We start from the raw sequence: 20,407 nt of genomic DNA, 5'->3' as shown, positions 1-20,407 counted from the left end.
TTTTGCAAGGGATTTTGTTGATAACAAGTTAGCAACCAAACACTTAACAAATGTCAAATGCCTAATCCAACTGGCAATTGCTGTGTTAATGTGTCAAAGCTATCTGATGAGTCGCTTGGCATTGATGAAATAGCTTGAATTTAATAGGGAAGAGAAAAGTAATTAATCTGTTGATAACCGATTAATCGAGAAAACAGACGGTAGGATCGAGTACCGATTATCTGCCGATTAATTGCGTTTCTGCTCTCTCGTTATTTTCATGGCAGCTGTTCGACTAAGCTTCAATCTATGTCGTCATATATTCACAAAGAGCACCTATCTACAAACACTGTCCACAATTTCTCTTACCAATTTACCTTTGCCTAAAACTAAAAGAAAATTCTACTTGGTATGTAGTCCTTCCTTTACACGTCATCACTCGGGACCCAAACATTGTATGAAGACAGTCGCAAAGAAACAAACACAAGGAAAGAATTCGACTCACTTTATTTCCAGTTGAAACAACATACATTTATTTACAGGTACTTCCAGAATAACACATTGTCTCTTGTTCAAAAGTTTTCTCGTACTCCAGTGTGCTTAACAAGACTTTGCCATCTCGAACACGTGGTATTCTGTCTTTGTGCGACCAAGTTAAGGACGCATCTTTTCCTGTCGGTCTCAGCTCACGTGTGTAACACGTCTGTTTTTCTCTTTTTGTTTTATCACTGTGGCATTAGTTCACACATGGTTCGGTCATTTGTATACAGCTGCTGCTGCTACCATGCGCACGTCCGCGCTCTGTTACATATGAGCAACAGTTTTTTTCCTAGAATTACCGCTTGGAAGACCATTCCGTGGGGGCTGCATCCCAGCTGACTGTAACATTGTCGTATTTCAAGGCAAATATATTATATCATCTGTCTATCATCCTTGAATGGCTTTTGGGCCTCGATAAGTAGTGACCTCAAAGTGAACAAAAGGATAGAAGATCAATTTTTCAAGTGGAAAAAATTCAGCTGCCCCACAAAAGAGGCAATCCTTGACTGCATTGTCTGTAGGTACAACTCCAGAAATGAATGCCCGTAAACAACCCTAAACCCTCCTCTTGTAAATAAAATCAAATAAAATATGAATGTTCGAGTCAAAAGGATGAAAAAAAATTACCAAATTTAATTATTTGAGGTAAAAAGTTTGCGCAAAATTTTGGCTCTGAATGGGTCGTAAGGGGATATTGGTGAATCTAATAGCTACAAAAATTTTATTGTGGTTCAGCCTATTAACGTCTCGTCTACATGTTTGTACAAAAAGCTGAACCAAAGGAAGATGCTGATGAAAGTCCACGATTGAAATACGATTACATTTATGTAGCTATTCATAATATTTCTATATTATTATTATTATTATTATTATTATTATTAAGTTCTATATAATCTAAATATCACAGTATATCTATCTACCTGTCTATCCATCTACATTGTATATATATATACATATATATATATACATATATATATATATCCAACTACATTATATATATATATATCCATCTACAATATATATATATATATATATATCCATCTACATTATATATATATATCCATCTACAATATATATATATATCCATCTACAATATATATATATATCCATCTACAATATATATATATATATATATATATATATCCATCTACATTATATATATATATCCATCTACATTATATATATATATATATCCATCTACAATATATATATATATATATATATATATATATATATCCATCTACAATATATATATATATCCATCTACAATATATATATATATATATCCATCTACAATATAGATATATATATATATCCATCTACATTATATATATATATATCCATCTACATTATATATATATATATCCATCTACATTATATATATATATATCCATCTACAATATATATATATATATCCATCTACAATATATATATATCCATCTACAATATATATATATCCATCTACAATATATATATATATATATATATATATCCATCTACATTATATATATATATCCATCTACAATATATATATATATATCCATCTACAATATATATATATATATATATCCATCTACATTATATATATATATATATATATCCATCTACATTATATATATATATCCATCTACAATATATATATATCCATCTACAATATATATATAAATATATATACATCTACATTATATATATATCCATCTACATTATATATATATCCATCTACAATATATATATATATATCCATCTACAATATATACATATATATATATATATATATATCCATCTACATTATATATATATATATCCATCTACATTATATATATATATATATATATCCATCTACATTATATATATATATATATCCATCTACAATATATATATATATATCCATCTACAATATATATATATATATATATATATATATATATATATCCATCTACATTATATATATATATATATATCCATCTACATTATATATATATATATATCCATCTACAATATATATATATATATCCATCTACAATATATATATATATATATATATATATATATATCCATCTACAATATATATATATATATATCCATCTACAATATATATATATCCATCTACAATATATATATATATATCCATCTACAATATATATATATATATATATATATATATATATATATATATGTATATAATTTTAATGTTATAATTTATTAGCGATAGCAGTAGCGCAGAACGCCACCTTTGAATTCAAATTCACTTAGCTAAATGCTAAAGAATTTTCTCCCTTGCACACAAATGCGTTTAAGCCGCCCATTTTGACGAGACGTATACATATATATATATATATATATATATATATATATATATATATATATATATATATATTAGTTATATTCGAAAGACTAAGATTTTATTCACTTTACCAACCAGTTTTTTCAAAACAAAAAAGTTTCGGTACAATTTCGGATCTGTTTCGTGCATAACTGGTATTTGTATGTCAATGCGAGGTCTTTTTTCCATGGACCCATCACAAAACAAGAAAGTTCATAACAAATAAAAAAAATACATAACTCTGTAACAAACAAACAAATTCAAACAAGCAATTCACATTGAATTTATCTGGAATTTATTTAGAAACCAGTAACCAATAAGAACAGCCATTTTGCATTCGGAAGAAAAGCCATGTAAAAATATTGTCCAATAAAAAGAGTTAATAGCTAACTTGGTTCAAGGTTAATGAAAATTGTTAATAAAAGTACTGTGATCTGTATAAACTATAAAAATTATGTAAAATAATTATAAAAAATATGCAATTTAAAGTTAAATGGGAGAAAGTCATTTCAAAGTACGAAACCATATGGAAGTAATTATCATGCAAAAAAAATTACTTACAAGAGGAGCAAATCACAGCGGATTTGCGTATACACATGAGAAGATCAAAAGGAAACCTACCCAAATTACCAAACCAACATTCTTACATCTTCCAACCGTTACACGACGTTCTATTTATGTCAAGCAGGCGGACAACCATAGTCAGTCGTCATAACAGTGTCTAGCAGAAAGAAACTTGCATTTATAGCTAAGATTATACAACTTATACTACTTTTCATTACAAGGCCCGGAGAAAAGAGGGCTACAAATCATTATTTAACTATCTACATATCTATACATTTTATCCTTTCGGAGTTATCAGTATAGAGGTAACTGTTCAAATCTGTCGAACGTTACAAACCTCGGAACAAGAGTAACCTTTAACACAATTCTGAACGCTCTAACCATTGAAGCTCCGAGGTGTTAAAATAAATCATATTATGTGATCGTATCTTGATGAATTTCGTCAATCACATGAAAAAGAAAAGGCGAACGGGACGCTATTATTTGGTGATCACTTGTTGCTTTTCAACAGATTGTTCAGATTTAGTTCTAAATTACTGTAACACAATCCAGAAATATTGCACACCCATCTTGGATGGAAATTCCAATTTCTAATGATTTAGTGCACTGTTCGGTGTCGTCACACTAATCGTACCAATACACACACACACACACATATATATGTGCATACACGAATAACAACAATATGCAAATGTATATATGCATAAATATATACTGTATGCAAATATATATACACTGTACATATATATATATGTATGTATATATATAATATATACGCATATATATATGGTTAACATAATATATATATATACTATACATATAAATAAATTATGAAAAAATATATATTCAATATAAAAATATATACCCACAATGCAAATAGATATATACACTACACAATATATATATACTATCCGAATAAAAAAAATATATATATATATATATATATATATATATATATATATATATATATACTACACAGATTTACACATATATTAAAAAAAAATATATATATACTATTCAAAAATATATATGTACAATAAAATATATGTATGTATATATATGTACAATACAAATAAATAAATATATATTATACACATAGATATATATTTTATAAAAATAAATATATATTTACTATACATATAGATATATCTACTACACACATATATAATATACAAATAGAGGTATCTACTATACAAATATATATGTATATATACATAATATACAAAAAGATATATCTACTATATAAATATATAAATATACTATACAAATATATATATATTATACAAATATATATATACACTATACAAATATATATATACACTATACAAATATATATATAAAATAGACAAATATATATATAAAATATACAAATATATATGCATATACATATATATACTATAAATATATATATATATATACATATATATAGTATACAAATATATATGAATATACTATACAAATATATATATATATATGAATATACTATACAATATGTAGATAAAATGTACGAATAGATACTTATACAATACACTAAACAAAATATATATATATATAAACTATACAAATATATATATATATATTTGTATAGTGTATATATATATATATATATATATATATATTTACACTATACAAAAATAAATATACTATACAAATATATATATGCACTATACAAAAAATATATTTACACTATACAAAATATATATGTATATACATATATATACTATACAACTACATATATATATATACATATATATATATATATATATATATGAATATACTATACAATGCGTAGATATAAGGTACGAATATATACATATAATATACACTATACAAAATATATTTATATACATTGTACAAATATATATACATATATATATATACATATATATATATATACCGATATATATATATATGTATATATATATTTACACTATACAAAAATATTTCTATTTTCACTATACAAAAAAATTTACATTTACACTATACAAAAATATTTACAATACAGGTGCTATATACTATACAGATATATTAACTATACAAATATATATATATATATATATATACACACACACACAATAAAAAGATATAAATATATGCATACTATAAAAATATATAATATACAAATATATATACCATACAAAACTATACATACTATAAGTATATATATATACGGTAAAAATATATATTTACATATAATACAGATGTATAATTATATACTATACAAATGTATATTTATATACTATACAAATGTATATTTATATACTATACACATGTATATATATATACACTGTGAAAATATATATTTATATAATATACGAATATATATATATATATACTATACAAATATATGCTATACAATATATATTTATAACCTATACACACACACATATATATATACTATACGACCATACATATATATATCAATACATATATATATACAATATATATATATATATATATACACACACAATAAAAATATATACTATAATCTATATATATACTAGAATCTATATATACTCTAAAATATATAAGCTATATATAATAAACTATATATATATTATAAATTATATACATAGCATAAACTATATACAATATTCAATATATATTGTGTACACTATACATAGTATAAACTATATATATAGTATAAACTGTATATATATAGTATACACTGCATATGTATAGTATGAACTATATATATAGTATAAACTATATATGTTATAAACTATATATATACTACAGACTATATATATATATATAAACTATATATGCTATAAACTATATATATACTACAGACTATATATATATATATGCAATAAAAATATATATGGTATACAAATATATATGTAGAATACAAATATATATAATTTTATACTAAAACATATAATAATATATACTATACAAATATATATATCTATATATGTATATATATATGCTATAAAATACAGGGATATATATACAATATCTATTCAATACAAAGATATATATATATATACTATACAAATATATATATACATATATACAACACAAATATATATACATATATACGCTATACAATACAGGGATATATATACAATAAAATATATTCAATACAAAGATATATATATATATACTATACAAATATATATATACATATATACAACACAAATATATATATATATACATGTATATATATATATATATATATATATATACAACCCAAATATATATACAGTATACAAATATATATATTTATATATATATATATATTTAAACTATATAAATATATATATGTACCATACAAACATACATATACTATACAAACATATATATATATATACTATCAAATTACATACACACACACGTATATATATATATATATTTATATATATATATACAATCATTTGTATATATATACCATAAAAAGTTATATATATGTATTCAAATAATATATATATCTATACATACAATGAAAAAATATATATACAATAAATATGTATATACTAAAATATATGTATATACTACAAACTATAAATATAATACTATAACCTATATATATATAGTATAAACTATATATATATAGTATAAATTATATATATACTTTAAAATATATATATATACATATTTATATACAATACAAATGTATATAGGGTATGTAGAATGCAAATATATATATATGCAATATAAATGAATATATACAAATATATATATATATTATACAATAAATATATATATGTATATATATATATGTACAATACAAATATATATGTACAATACAAATATATATATGTACAATACAAATATATATATATGTACAATACAAATATATATGTACAATACAAATATATATATGTACAATACAAATATATATATGTACAATACAAATATATATATATACAATATAAATATATATATATATGTACAATACAAATATATATATATATATATGTACAATACAAATATATATATATATATGTACAATACAAATATATATATGTACAATACAAATATATATATATATATATGTACAATACAAATATATATATATATACAATACAAATATATATATATATGTACAATACAAATATATATATATGTACAATACAAATATATATATATGTACAATACAAATATATATATATATATATATATATACTTTTTTATTGTTATATAAACATGTTTACATGCCGCTGCTACAAACATATGCAATACACATATATATGTATATGCAATACATACATATGTATAAATAAAATAGAAATATATATATATATATATATATATATAATAAAAATATATATACACTATACAAATATATATATATATATATATGAAATACAAATATATATGCGATACGAATATATATGCAACAGAATTATATATGTATTTATACAATACAAATATATATATAAATACAGTACAAATATATATATATATATACAGTGCAAATATATATATATACAGTGCAAATATATATATATATATATATATATATATACATATATATACACAATACAAATTTATATACACAATACAATTTATATATACTTTGCAAATATATATATGTACACTATATACATGTATATGTATATACACTATACAAACATATATATATATATATTAAATGTAGAAAAATGTATAATAACTATACAAACATATGTATTAACTATACAAACGTATATATTTATTATACAAATATATAAATTAAGAATATAAACATATATGTTTACTATATAAACATATGAAGTAACGATATAAATATATATACTAAATGTACAAATATATATATTAACTCTACAAATACATATATTAACCCTACAAATACACACACACATATATCTATACTATACAAATGTTTACATATATATATGCTGTAAAAGTGTTTGTAATAAGTGTATGATATATATATTTACTATACAAATATATATATATATATTTATATATACACACATATATACACACACGTATATATACATACACATATACACACGTATATATACACATATACACACTCGTATATATATATACACATATACATGCACACATATATATGCACATATACATACACATATATATACATATATACATACACATATATACACATATACATATATACATACACACATATATATACACATATACATACACACATATATATACACATATACATACACACATATATATACACATATACATACACACATATATATATACACATATACATACACACATATATACACATATACATACACACATATATATACACATATACATACACACAGATATATATATACACATATACATACACACATATATATACACATATACACACAAATATATCCACATACACACATATATACACACACATATACACACACGCATATATACACACATACGCATATATACACACACATGTACACACACGCATATATACACACACACGCATATATACACACACACATATATATATATATGTATATATACTATACCATACAAATATATATCATTTTTATACTAATACATATAATAGGTTATACAATACAAATATATATATATATATATATATATATATATGCTATACAATACAAGGATATATATTCAATACAAAGATATATATATATATATACTATACAATACAAGGATATATACACAATAATATATATTCAATACAAAGGTATATATACTATACAAGTTTCCAAATAAGTTTACAGACTTGTTTTGTACAAACATTTAAAATTTGCGTAGATTCTTGAGAATTCAATATGTTATTGTTTTATATCTTTTGAGTAGACTGACCAATTTTTTATGATTTCAGATTTAAATTATTAGCTACAGGAAAAATTGGAATACTTAGACGCTGTCGTTAGGAAACAACTGAGGAAATGAAAAAGGCTGTGACGAGGGTCATTGACACGCTCATTGTTGACCGTTAGAAATATTAAAATCGAAACCAAAACATCGAGCGCTCCAGTCGCATTCCATATCGTTTGAGCTAAGCTGACAGACTGATAAAACAGTTTTAAAATTAAACCACTTTTAGCTATGATTAGGTTTACAACATGACGGCAAGCTGAAATGAACATTTTGCATTCCAACTTGCCGAACTCTCTACGCGTTATTCATCCATCCAATCAACAATTTTACTCATTATAATGATTATATATGAATACTTTAACACACACACACACACACACACACACACACACACACACACACACACACACACACACACACACACACACCTGGAAACCCGACCATATCCGGATGTTTGGAGGTGTGTGTTGAACAAAAAAAAAGTGGTAGTAGGCAAACAAGCTCGAACCCGTACTGCGAAGCAGAAAAAGAACTTGAAAACAAAATAAACCTGATGTCTTTGCCGTTGCGGCCATCGCCAAGCCGGAAGTGGCGAAGATTTAAATTAAGGCTAGTCAATCGAAAAAAGTCAATGACTTCCGAAAATATCAGCGAAAAAAGCGACCCCTTCTTGTAGAAAAGTGCCCAGTTAAGGGTGAAGGAATTAATGTTTTTAGCCAATTTTTCGATATTTGTCGTCCGACTGATCGAGTTTCCAAACGAAACCGATAGCGTGAAAATCTATCGCCTTCGTCGGAAGTTTTAGGCATACATACATACATACATACATACATGATGATGATTGCAACATCTCTTGTCAGACGAGTGCCACTCCCTAAGACATTTAAAATTCATGAGCCCAAATGCCTGAGAGTGTATCTATACAAAGATGATATTACAGAGTCTTAGCTTTGTACGACAGCTAAGTCTCTCTCTCGGTTCAAAATGTTGAGATCCAGCAACGAGCAAGAGCAAGATAGCCAGCAACAAATTAAACTGCAGACCAGCTTAATGCGGGTACTGGTCTTCCGCTTTATGGTTTTTTAAATCAGAGATTTGCTTCTCCTAGAAAGGTTGCCTTCACCACGGCTGAGATTTATATTATAGATGTAAAAGTATTCATTTTTTTGTTTGTAAATGCTTTAAAAGAATAAAGCAAAAGTAAAATAAAAAAGTAACACCCTGTAAAAAAATGTTTAAATGTTATAGCATGCTTTAACGTAAAATGTTTCCTCCCAGTTGAATTTAGACATCATAATTCCGTTTACAAAAGCCTTTTATCAAAATTTTGATTAGCGGAAATAATTTTCCGTAAAGTTTACATCGTAAACAGTATTATCCTTATAAAATTTAAATGCAAATAGATAAATTATTGCTTTTTTTTTTTAAATTCTTTTTCAGAATTTGGAAATAAGTTAAAATATCAAGCTGTAGATGTTTTTTCGATAAAATTTGATTTTACTTCCCTGTTGTCTTTTGGCTAGGTTATAGACTGTGTAACCCGGATATAAGAGACTTCTTCTGCGACACCTAGAGCTTTCTTATATCCGGGCTACACTATTCAATAAGACAGGTTCTAATTTGGGAACAGCGAAAATGTCTCTTATATCCGAGTTAACTTGTGTATATATATATATATATATATATATATATATATATATATATATATATATATATCCGGGTCTCTCATATACGGATTGCACTGTTTATATATATATATATATATATATATATATATATATATATATATATATTTATTTTATTTTACTGTTTTTGTTATCGAATCGTCTATTCAAGTCTAACGAAGTTGCTGGATCGCTGACACGATTCGGTAACAGAAACATGTGTAAATAAACAGATAAAACGGTAATATAATAAATAAATATATTTGCTCTGCTATAGTATTGAGCACCTTCTTCAGGTTTTTACTAATTACCAGTTTTGCTCTCTCTCTCATATATATATATATATATATATATATATATATATATATATTACACATTAGTCAAAAGACAGCAGGGAAGAAAAATCAAATTTATTTGGCGAAAAAATAAACAAAAAAACGCAACAAGTCATGTAAAGCGACAGCTGAAAATATTCAAATCCACACCCAGAGGTGAATGTTTGTCAGTGACTGCTTTAACCCTTAATATATGGTAGTCATCGCCACTGCCTTCTTTAACAGCTTGTTCCATGGAGCAGAAACATGGACGGAGAATGCGAAAGGTAGATTTAAATTCTCGTTGATGATGCTGTATGCCAGAATCAAGTCTCCTCGCATGAAGCAAGAAGAGATTTAGACTTTAGAGTCGCTTTTTTTAGTATAAACGTGGCGAGTCCTTTCATCATCTTTGTTGTCAACCGTTGAACACTCTTCATGTGTATGATACCCGTTTTGTAGATAAGGATGTGTTCTTTGGATGCCGTCCCCAGAAATGGACTGTAGCACTATTTACCCGTTTCTCTACTGCAGCAAATTTAGATTAACGAGACGGGAAAATCCAGCCCCCCTCCCTCCCGATGTAAGCATTCTGGGAGGGTAAAAAGTAGCCAAGAACGGACTCGCATTAAAGCCTAACCCAACTTCAAATTAAGTAACTAATGCCTTGTAGTTTGGGTTGGTTTTCTTTTACGTCATATTAAGCCTTTTCAAGTTATATAATGCTGAATCTGGTCATTTTGATAAATGTTTTTATGTCTTACGTTGTTTTATATCTCAAATATTTATTCGTGGTGTTTGCTGTTTGGTTGTTCTGTAGAAGAAAACTGTGTTGGAGGGTGCAGAACATGATTGAGTTTTGCAAATGCGAAGGAAAAAATAGTAACATCAGATTGTGCATTTTTGTCATAAACCAATATCTTCAAACAGCCTGATCTGGTAGCATCCGAATTACTGGTAAGGTGCGCCGCCTTGGATCGAGCCGGATTGTATCTCATCCTAATAAGAGATCGGTTGATCGTTCAGGACAGCCTTTAGATAACAAGGGTAACATCGGCTGGTATTAAGCCAGTTTAATGCGTATATGGTGTATGATGTGTGTATGTATGTGTGTGTGTGTGTGTGTGTGTGTGTGTGTGTGTGTGTGTGTGTGTGTGTGTGTGTGTGCTGACGGGAGCGTATATCTTCCGCGAAACGAAAGGGTGCCAAACTAACCAAGAACGAACTCCTCGACATTCTTCGGTAACGGTGCCTTAGGCGACCAGCAACGACTTCTTCTCCCGAACAAAGAGGTAATTTCTATTAGGGTGTGATTACATTAAAATTACATAGTAAACTAATCCTCCCTTCCTGCCTTCCTTTGCTATATGATTGAATAGACAACTCTGTGTCATTTCGCTCCCAGCCCATAACCCCATATATTACATTTTACATTAATATTCTTATATACGTTCTATAATCTACTATAGTTATAAAATAAAGTCGATTTTGCTCGCTACATTCAGTCACCATAACTATGAACACGTCCGCTATATTTCAATATTTTTATTTGAGGAGGGGGACAGTAAGGGTGTGTTGTGGTGAAAGTGTGCGGAAACATAATGCCATTATTGCGATAAATTATAAGGGTTTAATCACCTCGAGGCACATCAGGCGTTTTCAGACAATCAATGAGGAATCCATATGTATTCCTGCTCAAAGTCCTGAAGCCCATTTAACTACTTTTCTAAATTTTTGAGATGAGGATTACTGATTTGTATACTGATTATTTCGATTATGTGGACTACTATTCTCATCTTATATAATACTGGGTGTTATTCTCACAACGTTTCGACCGAACTCTGGAATCTTTCAGTCTAACATCGCAAATCTTCACGAAATTTCGAACAGAAGACTTCATTTAATCGACGTCAGTCGTATGCTCTCTTTTCGTCAGCCATGACCGAGTAGAAGTCATTCGCCATTGAATTCTTAGTATTGCCCGCACTGAGAATTGAATCGCCAACTTCCAGAGCTTCCAGAAGAATGTTACTAGAACTGAATATTACATAATACTTTATTCATTACGTCACTTGCCCTTGCGAATCTCAGAGTTCGGTAGAAAGATTCCAGAGTTCGCCAAGAAGGTCGAAGGTTACGTCGGTCGAAACATTATGAGAATAACACTCGAGATTGAACAGTAGTTTGAATAATCCACATAATACAAACCTTATATTACTATTTCAGTATTTTTTTTTTAAATTTCTACAATTTTCAATTAATAGCTGGTCAAAATAAACGCTGAAAATGTTTCTGAATTTTTTAGATAAGATTTGATAATTCGTATTATTTGGATTATTCAGACTACTTTTCTCACCTTGAGTGTTATTTTCACAACTTTCAAGTCGACGTAACCTCTGACCTTCTTCATAGACATCTTATCGAACTCGGAAATATTTCTACGGAACTCGGAAATCGGCACAAAATTTCGAATGGAATCATTTATTTAATCCACGGGGGTAGCAGCCTCCCATTCTCTCAGCCATGGGAGATGAATTCTGTGTGTGTGTGTGTGTTTTTCGTGAGGTTACTTTTTCAAGCGATTACACATGGTTTTATGACCAAATCGAACTTATGGTTAGTGGTCGTTAACACCCCTACACATTTAGAATGGCCTTTGACTTACCTGGTTAGTGCGTGTGCGTGCTTCATAGAGTTCGATCGCTTAAAAAAATGTCCAAAATATCAACGGACAGTTGTTTTTGCGCTTGACGGTCACAAGTGAGAAACACAGATTCTCGTTGTTCCTATAAAAATGAGACTATACCAGATCTATAAACAGGGCTGTGGAGGGAACGGTAAGGTGAGTAACATCAGGCGTATCTCGAGGTTGACCCACGTCATTGTGATGGATATCTACCTTAGAAGCAATTGTATTTTTGAGCGTCCCCGCACTGAGGATTGAACTTTCAACTTCCAGAAGAGCGTAACTTACAACTAAATTTTATCAATCCTTAAATCCCCTACTCAATGGGCCCCTGAAGGGTGAAGGTTCAATCCTCAGTACGGGCGACGCTCCAAATAAAATTGCGAATTACTTAGGACTTTTACGCAGTCATGGCTGGCAACTCGAGAGCAGGTTATGTCTGCGGAGTAAATAAAGAATTTCGTTCGAAAGTCTGTGTGGATTTTCGAGTTGGACTGAAAGATTTCTGAGTTTGAAAAGATACACTTGAAGGAGGTTGGACGTTACAACGAACGAAACGTTGTGAAAATAACACTGAAGGTGAGAAGAATAAATAATAAATCCAAATCATGAAAGTCGAAAGTCGTATTTGCTTTTTTATGGATACTCGGCATGAAACCAAATTCACGATATAATTGTACCTGCCTATATTCAAGTACCATGAGTGATTCTGTTTCAATATATATATATATATATATATATATATATATATATATATATATATATATATATTATATATATATATATTGAAACACTCATGGTACATATATGAACTCTTACTGTTTAAGGCAGACCCACATAAGCATATACATATACACACACACACACACACACACACACACACACACACACACACACACACACATATATATATGCATGTTTCGGTCCGCTAGTATTTATTAATGAGAGACCTCTTCAGGAAACAACGCTTATTTTCTTAATTAAGAATTCCGCTAATGACAAATATTAGTTAACTGATAAGTGCCCCTTTGTAAAAACCAATGTGCAAATTATTTAACCTTGCAACAAATATCGCATACAGATTATCAGTATATATAAACAGATGATACGCGTTTTTGTATACATTTGGGTTTTTAAAATTCAATTTAATTCAATTTATTTGACAGAAAAAATTAAAACAATCATTCTTCAATTTCCATGGAGGGAAAAGGTGCTAGAAAAACATACAGTAGCCTAACAGCTAGTGATGAGACGATTCCAATATCGATCCAAACTCTGATACGAATACCCATTCCTATTCTTTATGAATCTTTAAATCTTTAACTATAGAGTTTTGATTTTATCCCAAATACCATAAAAACGCACACATTAAATGCGCATGTATTTTCTCAAAAATATAAACACACTTGTGGTGATGTGGTGATCTATAGATTTTCGCTTTACTAGAAGATTAAAATCAGTAAATATTTATTAATTTAATATTGTTGCCAGCAGTGGAAGATTTTGTTTTAAACAAAATCAAATGATAAAATAGATAATTAAAAGGAACCGTTTCTGGCATCGGAAAATAGACATATTTTTTTTCGATTCCGATACCCCAAAACGTTCCGATTTTTCCGATTCCTGATTTTGATTCCGATTGTCCCAACATTACAAACAGCTGTCCAAATTCAAGATGAATTTTGTTGCATTCTTGGTGCATTTATTACCCTGCTTGGAAGTCTGTACTAATGTCCAGGGACTCTGATTAAGAAATCGGCCCTCCTTCGGTTCAATCGATTTAGAACATTGACTTTGATATTAATATTCGTTTGTTCGTTATTTTTCTCAAAACTGTTGCATTAGTTTCTTATGAAATATTGTATAAAGAGATTTTTCGGCGGGGAGAAAACAAAGTCTCATTTGTCAATCTGGTAACTAATAACCCTCCTCACCCCCAATTCTTTTATTCTTTTTCTCTATAACTTTAACATAAGTCAGGAGTAATCGTCATTTATATGAAACAAACATTTTGGGAGAAAATATCATTTAAAATTTGTCGTCGAGTCAAAACGTTGTGATTAATACGTGTTGACATCATTCTAACTATACAGATTGCAGGGGAGACAACTCTTTGCTTTTTGTTTTTTCATTTCTTCTGTTGGATAGAAATTATTATTTTTTCAAATTCTATTTATCACTTATAACTTATTTGGGCGCACAAAGATGAATATTTTTTCTAATAGGGATGGGGTCACCGCTTATCAAGGCCCAAAAGTCACTCGAGAATAAAGGTTAATGAGCGTCAGATTATCGTTGATATCGGTCATGATTGAATTTGGGTAGGATTTAATTATTTATGAGGACGGCTTAACAAGAACTGATTTACATTAGACTTGAAAACTATTATATTATAGTCATTTGGGAAACAGTGGTTGCAACTAGAAAAGTATTTGTTGCGAATATTTTGCAGGAGGGAAAATAAATTGAAGCTCTGTCGAGCACCTGTCATGAAAGAAACGATAGAGCAAAAATATTTTTTTTAAAAACTTAATCTCGAAATTAAAAAACTTTTTTTTGTTTAAGGGGTTGCGAATTGTTTTTGTTTTTTTTGTTTAAGTGGTTGCGAATTGTCAGTGAGCCGGGTTTCGGCCTGAGTAAGTTATATCAATATCAATCGAGGTTACGTCCTCAGCAATCTGTCCGACAGTCGGGCTCACTTTTGAGTAGGGGATGAGCTTGCATCCGTCGGGTTGAGGTATGGTTCTGAACAGTTCAAGGCAGTCCACTCTCCCAGGCTTTACCTTCTGTCTTTGAGAGGGGATTAGTTTATTGCTAATCATCTGATGCACCGCCTCACCAAAGAATATCGACGGGGCTGCTAAGGCATTTGCGGTCTAGAGTGCATCTTCTCTTGTGCGCTGACTTTTCAAGCCTATCTTCCACACTTTTGTGCCACATGTTTTCGAGGGATTTCGACGGAATCTATTAATAACTATTTTTGTACTTGACAAGAATATCCCCCCCACTACCATCACCACGGAGAAGCTTATTTTTATTTTTATTTTTTTTACCTCTCGGCGTTCTGTCGCGTCTTACTGCAGTGGGGGCGAGTAATTACTAGGGACATTCAGGCTAGGATAGAGGTTGGGTAACTGTTTATCCTCGCTCGAAAGAGGAGGAGAATTAGAAATCCTTTTACACGTTGGAAACTTTCATTTTGATCACAATCTTATTTTCTTACTTTTATGGCAACTGGATTTTTATATGTAATAATGAAGTAATCCCTGGGAGGATATTCTCATGATAACAGAACATATACTACAGAACTCGCCTCATGAAGGAGATGATGTCTGGGAGGATATTTTCAAGATAACAGAGCAGATACTACAGAACTTGCCTCATGGAGGAAGTGATGTTTGCGAGAGTAGTCTCATGATAACAGAACAGACCCTACAGGACTCGCCCGAGAGCAGGAGGTAATGCTTAAGAGAATGTCACATCACAACAGAACAAATACTACACTACTCCTGTCAAAACAAAAAGAAAAGTATTACATAACTTGACCAAAATGAGGAGGTGATGCCTGGAAAGATAGTATTACGATGACAGAATAAATAATCCACTAAACATCCTCCCTCCGACAATCAGGAGGAGGTATGGTCTTATCATAACAGAACATACTACACTACATCTATTTTTTTTTTAAATAAGGTAATATACGACACCATTCCCCCAAAGGAGGAATACATGGAAAGGTGATATTATGATTAAAAAAAACAACAACACATTACCTCCCCTCAAAACGACGAGGTAATACCATGCTGAGAAATCATATCACTTGAAATCTTAGAAAAAAAGTCATAGTGCTAAATCAGTTTAGCAACGACATTAAAAAATGAAGATAAAGAAAAGTCTTAACTTAATTTTTTTTGTTACAAAGGAGTCACCACTTATCAAGGCCCGGAGGCCACTTGAGGATAAGGGTTAATGGGTATACATAAGTAGAGGAAATTTTGTAAATTGGATTACTTAGTAGTATGGTTCATCAAGAACTTGTTTACGTTGGACTTGAAGACAATTAAATTACAGTAAGCTGGAACGCAGACAAACGGAACAGAGTTCCAAAGGCATGCAGTTCTAAGAAAGAAACTTTGTTCGTGGAATCTACGTTTAGGTTTAAGCACAGATAAAGAGTGGGGGAAATTATTGATAGTGGTTTTGGCTAGACGAGTGTTTTTCGTGAAAGTCTGGCGAAAGGGGACCATAGATTGAAGTTCAGCTGAACATTTCCATGAAAATAACGATAAAGCAGAGACAGACTTGCAACATCTTTTCTGTGGGGAAGAGGTTGCAGGAAAGAGAAAAGGGCACCCCCACTAAGCTACGAAGTCTATTTTGAACTTTGTCAAGACAGGATAAGCTGCTTCTAGCAGCACCTGCCCAGATGTGGCAACAGTACTCCATTATTGGCCGTACTTGACTTTTCTATAGGTAGAGAATTGCACCAGGAGTGACATATCTAATGGAGCGGTAGAAAGATCCTACCATTTTTCCAGCAGTCTTGATTGATTTAATTTGATTAAGTAGTTTTTCTTTTTTGATCGCGACGAAGCCATGTTGACGATTCCAGCTACGAGAAGGGGGGCACTAGGTGAAATAACTAATAAATTTTGAAACGATTTTTGGAAAGAAAAATAAAAACAGAGAGAGAGAGAGAGAGAGAGAGAGAGAGAGAGAGAGAGAGAGAGAGAGAAGAATACTTAAAATCATTTAAAGCTGTAAAAATAATCTCAAAATTGTGACAAACTTCAAAAATTAGCTAGAGTTATCTCCCCTCTGGCGCCCGTTTATCATTACTGAAATTACCAACATAGCTCAGTGACGATCTCTTTCAATAAAACTTGATTTTCTTCTGTTTAAAAACGAACTTCTTGATCAACTTCAGCGATTTATTTTATTATGACGTCATTCCATAACAGGCGCGGGCATCATAGAACTTTTTCTTTATATTCGATTTTTAATGTCTTAGCACCAAATTAATGTCCACTCCATGGATGAGACTCCCTGTCGAGTACGTCTTTGTCTGACTTTACTCGCGCGGGGAGACTAGTAAATAGGAATTGTTGCTGGAAGCGAACAGAGTGATCTGCCTTCGTTCCTGAATGCGACGTAGATATTTGGTTACTCATCGTACCGAAAGTAATGTTGTTACCGAACTTCACCCCCCCCCATCCAACTGAAATACAATAGACCTGTTTCGTAGTAGAAGATTTAAACAGAACTCTTTTTTTAAAGCAGCGTTCTATGTGCTCTCACAAAAACTCATACTGCGAAGATCTGGCCTTCGGGCTAAGATCACAGTGTAGTATAATAATAATAATAATAATAATAATAATAATAATAATAATAATAATAATAATAATAAATAACATATACACGCACACATAAATTCACTCATAAAAAAATGGGGTCCTATTAAGTACGTTTACCTCCACAGTGTGAATGCGGTATTGTGGTAAAAGGGGCTGACTAAGAGTAGTCTCAAAGTATCGTAGACAATTTGAATAACCATCGCCCCGCCCCCAAATTAACAAGGCATCATTCCCAAGTTTAATAGAAATTATTATGATTTTTATTATTTTAATGTGCATAATCTTGTAATATTGTACTAATACGATGTCCAATACACTAAATATATAAGATCACAGTGTAGTATCTGTTCTGATATTATACTTAAGTTAATTTATCCTTAGTCAATGTCGGGGAAACCTTTCTATACTTAGGCAAATTAAAAATTGCCTACTTCCAGAGTGCCCATTTTTGGGGAGCTGGTGTTCCCCTAACATTTAAAACGACCTTGTGTCACATTTTAGTTTCGCAGAGACGCAAATAAATACCAATATGCATTAAGAAAGGTATGTTGTATAGATAGATATCGTTTAATACATTTTAACGTGTTGGGCGAAAGGGTATGTTATAGGAAAGCCCCGCCTCTGACACCGCTAACCTTTATATATTTTTTGTATTTAAAAGAAAATTAAAAAAAAAAAAATTTTAAAAGCGTTTTTTTATTTTTATTACATATTATTAATAGCAAAGTTGGAGTTAATCAATCGGTAATTCTCGGTAATTTCCGTTAATTTCCGTTATATCCGAAAGCAGACGATAGTCTAAGACGCCAGCGTTTTAAATATCGTCTGCTTTTGAATGCTTTAATTATCGTCTGTTTTCATAACGGAAATTATTGAGAACTAACGATGATCGTTAATACTTTTCTGACGAACCTATCCCTTTTCTTTTTTTTCCTTTTCTTTCAATTAATAAACAAAAATGGGTAATTGTTAAAAATCGCTGTTAGAAAAGAGCGCGCGAAAAAAATGTGTATAGGCTAGAATTGGTTTTATAATGTTTTCCTTTTATATATATGAAATGAGTAATTATTTCCATTTAAAATCCATTTAGTACTATACATGCAAAACTGAGAAAAGCACGCTGAAAATTCGTCAACTCTATGTGAATAAGCTGAAGCAAAACAAAACAGCGACTAAATTTTTACCTAATGTCG

At 29.4% G+C, this 20,407-nt stretch overlaps 1 protein-coding gene across 5 annotated transcripts in view; it reads right to left on the bottom strand.

Moving 5' to 3' along the window:
• Positions 1-20,407, bottom strand: part of LOC145296782 (uncharacterized) — an 823,821-nt gene that overhangs the window by 139,115 nt on the left and 664,299 nt on the right. The gene's annotated exons all lie outside the window — the stretch shown is intronic.

The sequence above is a fragment of the Euprymna scolopes genome, chromosome 17 (assembly GCF_053919585.1).
Source record: "Euprymna scolopes isolate OS-2025 chromosome 17, ASM5391958v1, whole genome shotgun sequence".
NCBI lineage: Eukaryota > Metazoa > Mollusca > Cephalopoda > Sepiida > Sepiolidae > Euprymna > Euprymna scolopes.
The sequence above is the reverse complement of the archived record's forward strand: the minus strand, read 5'-3'. Positions and strand labels throughout refer to the sequence as shown.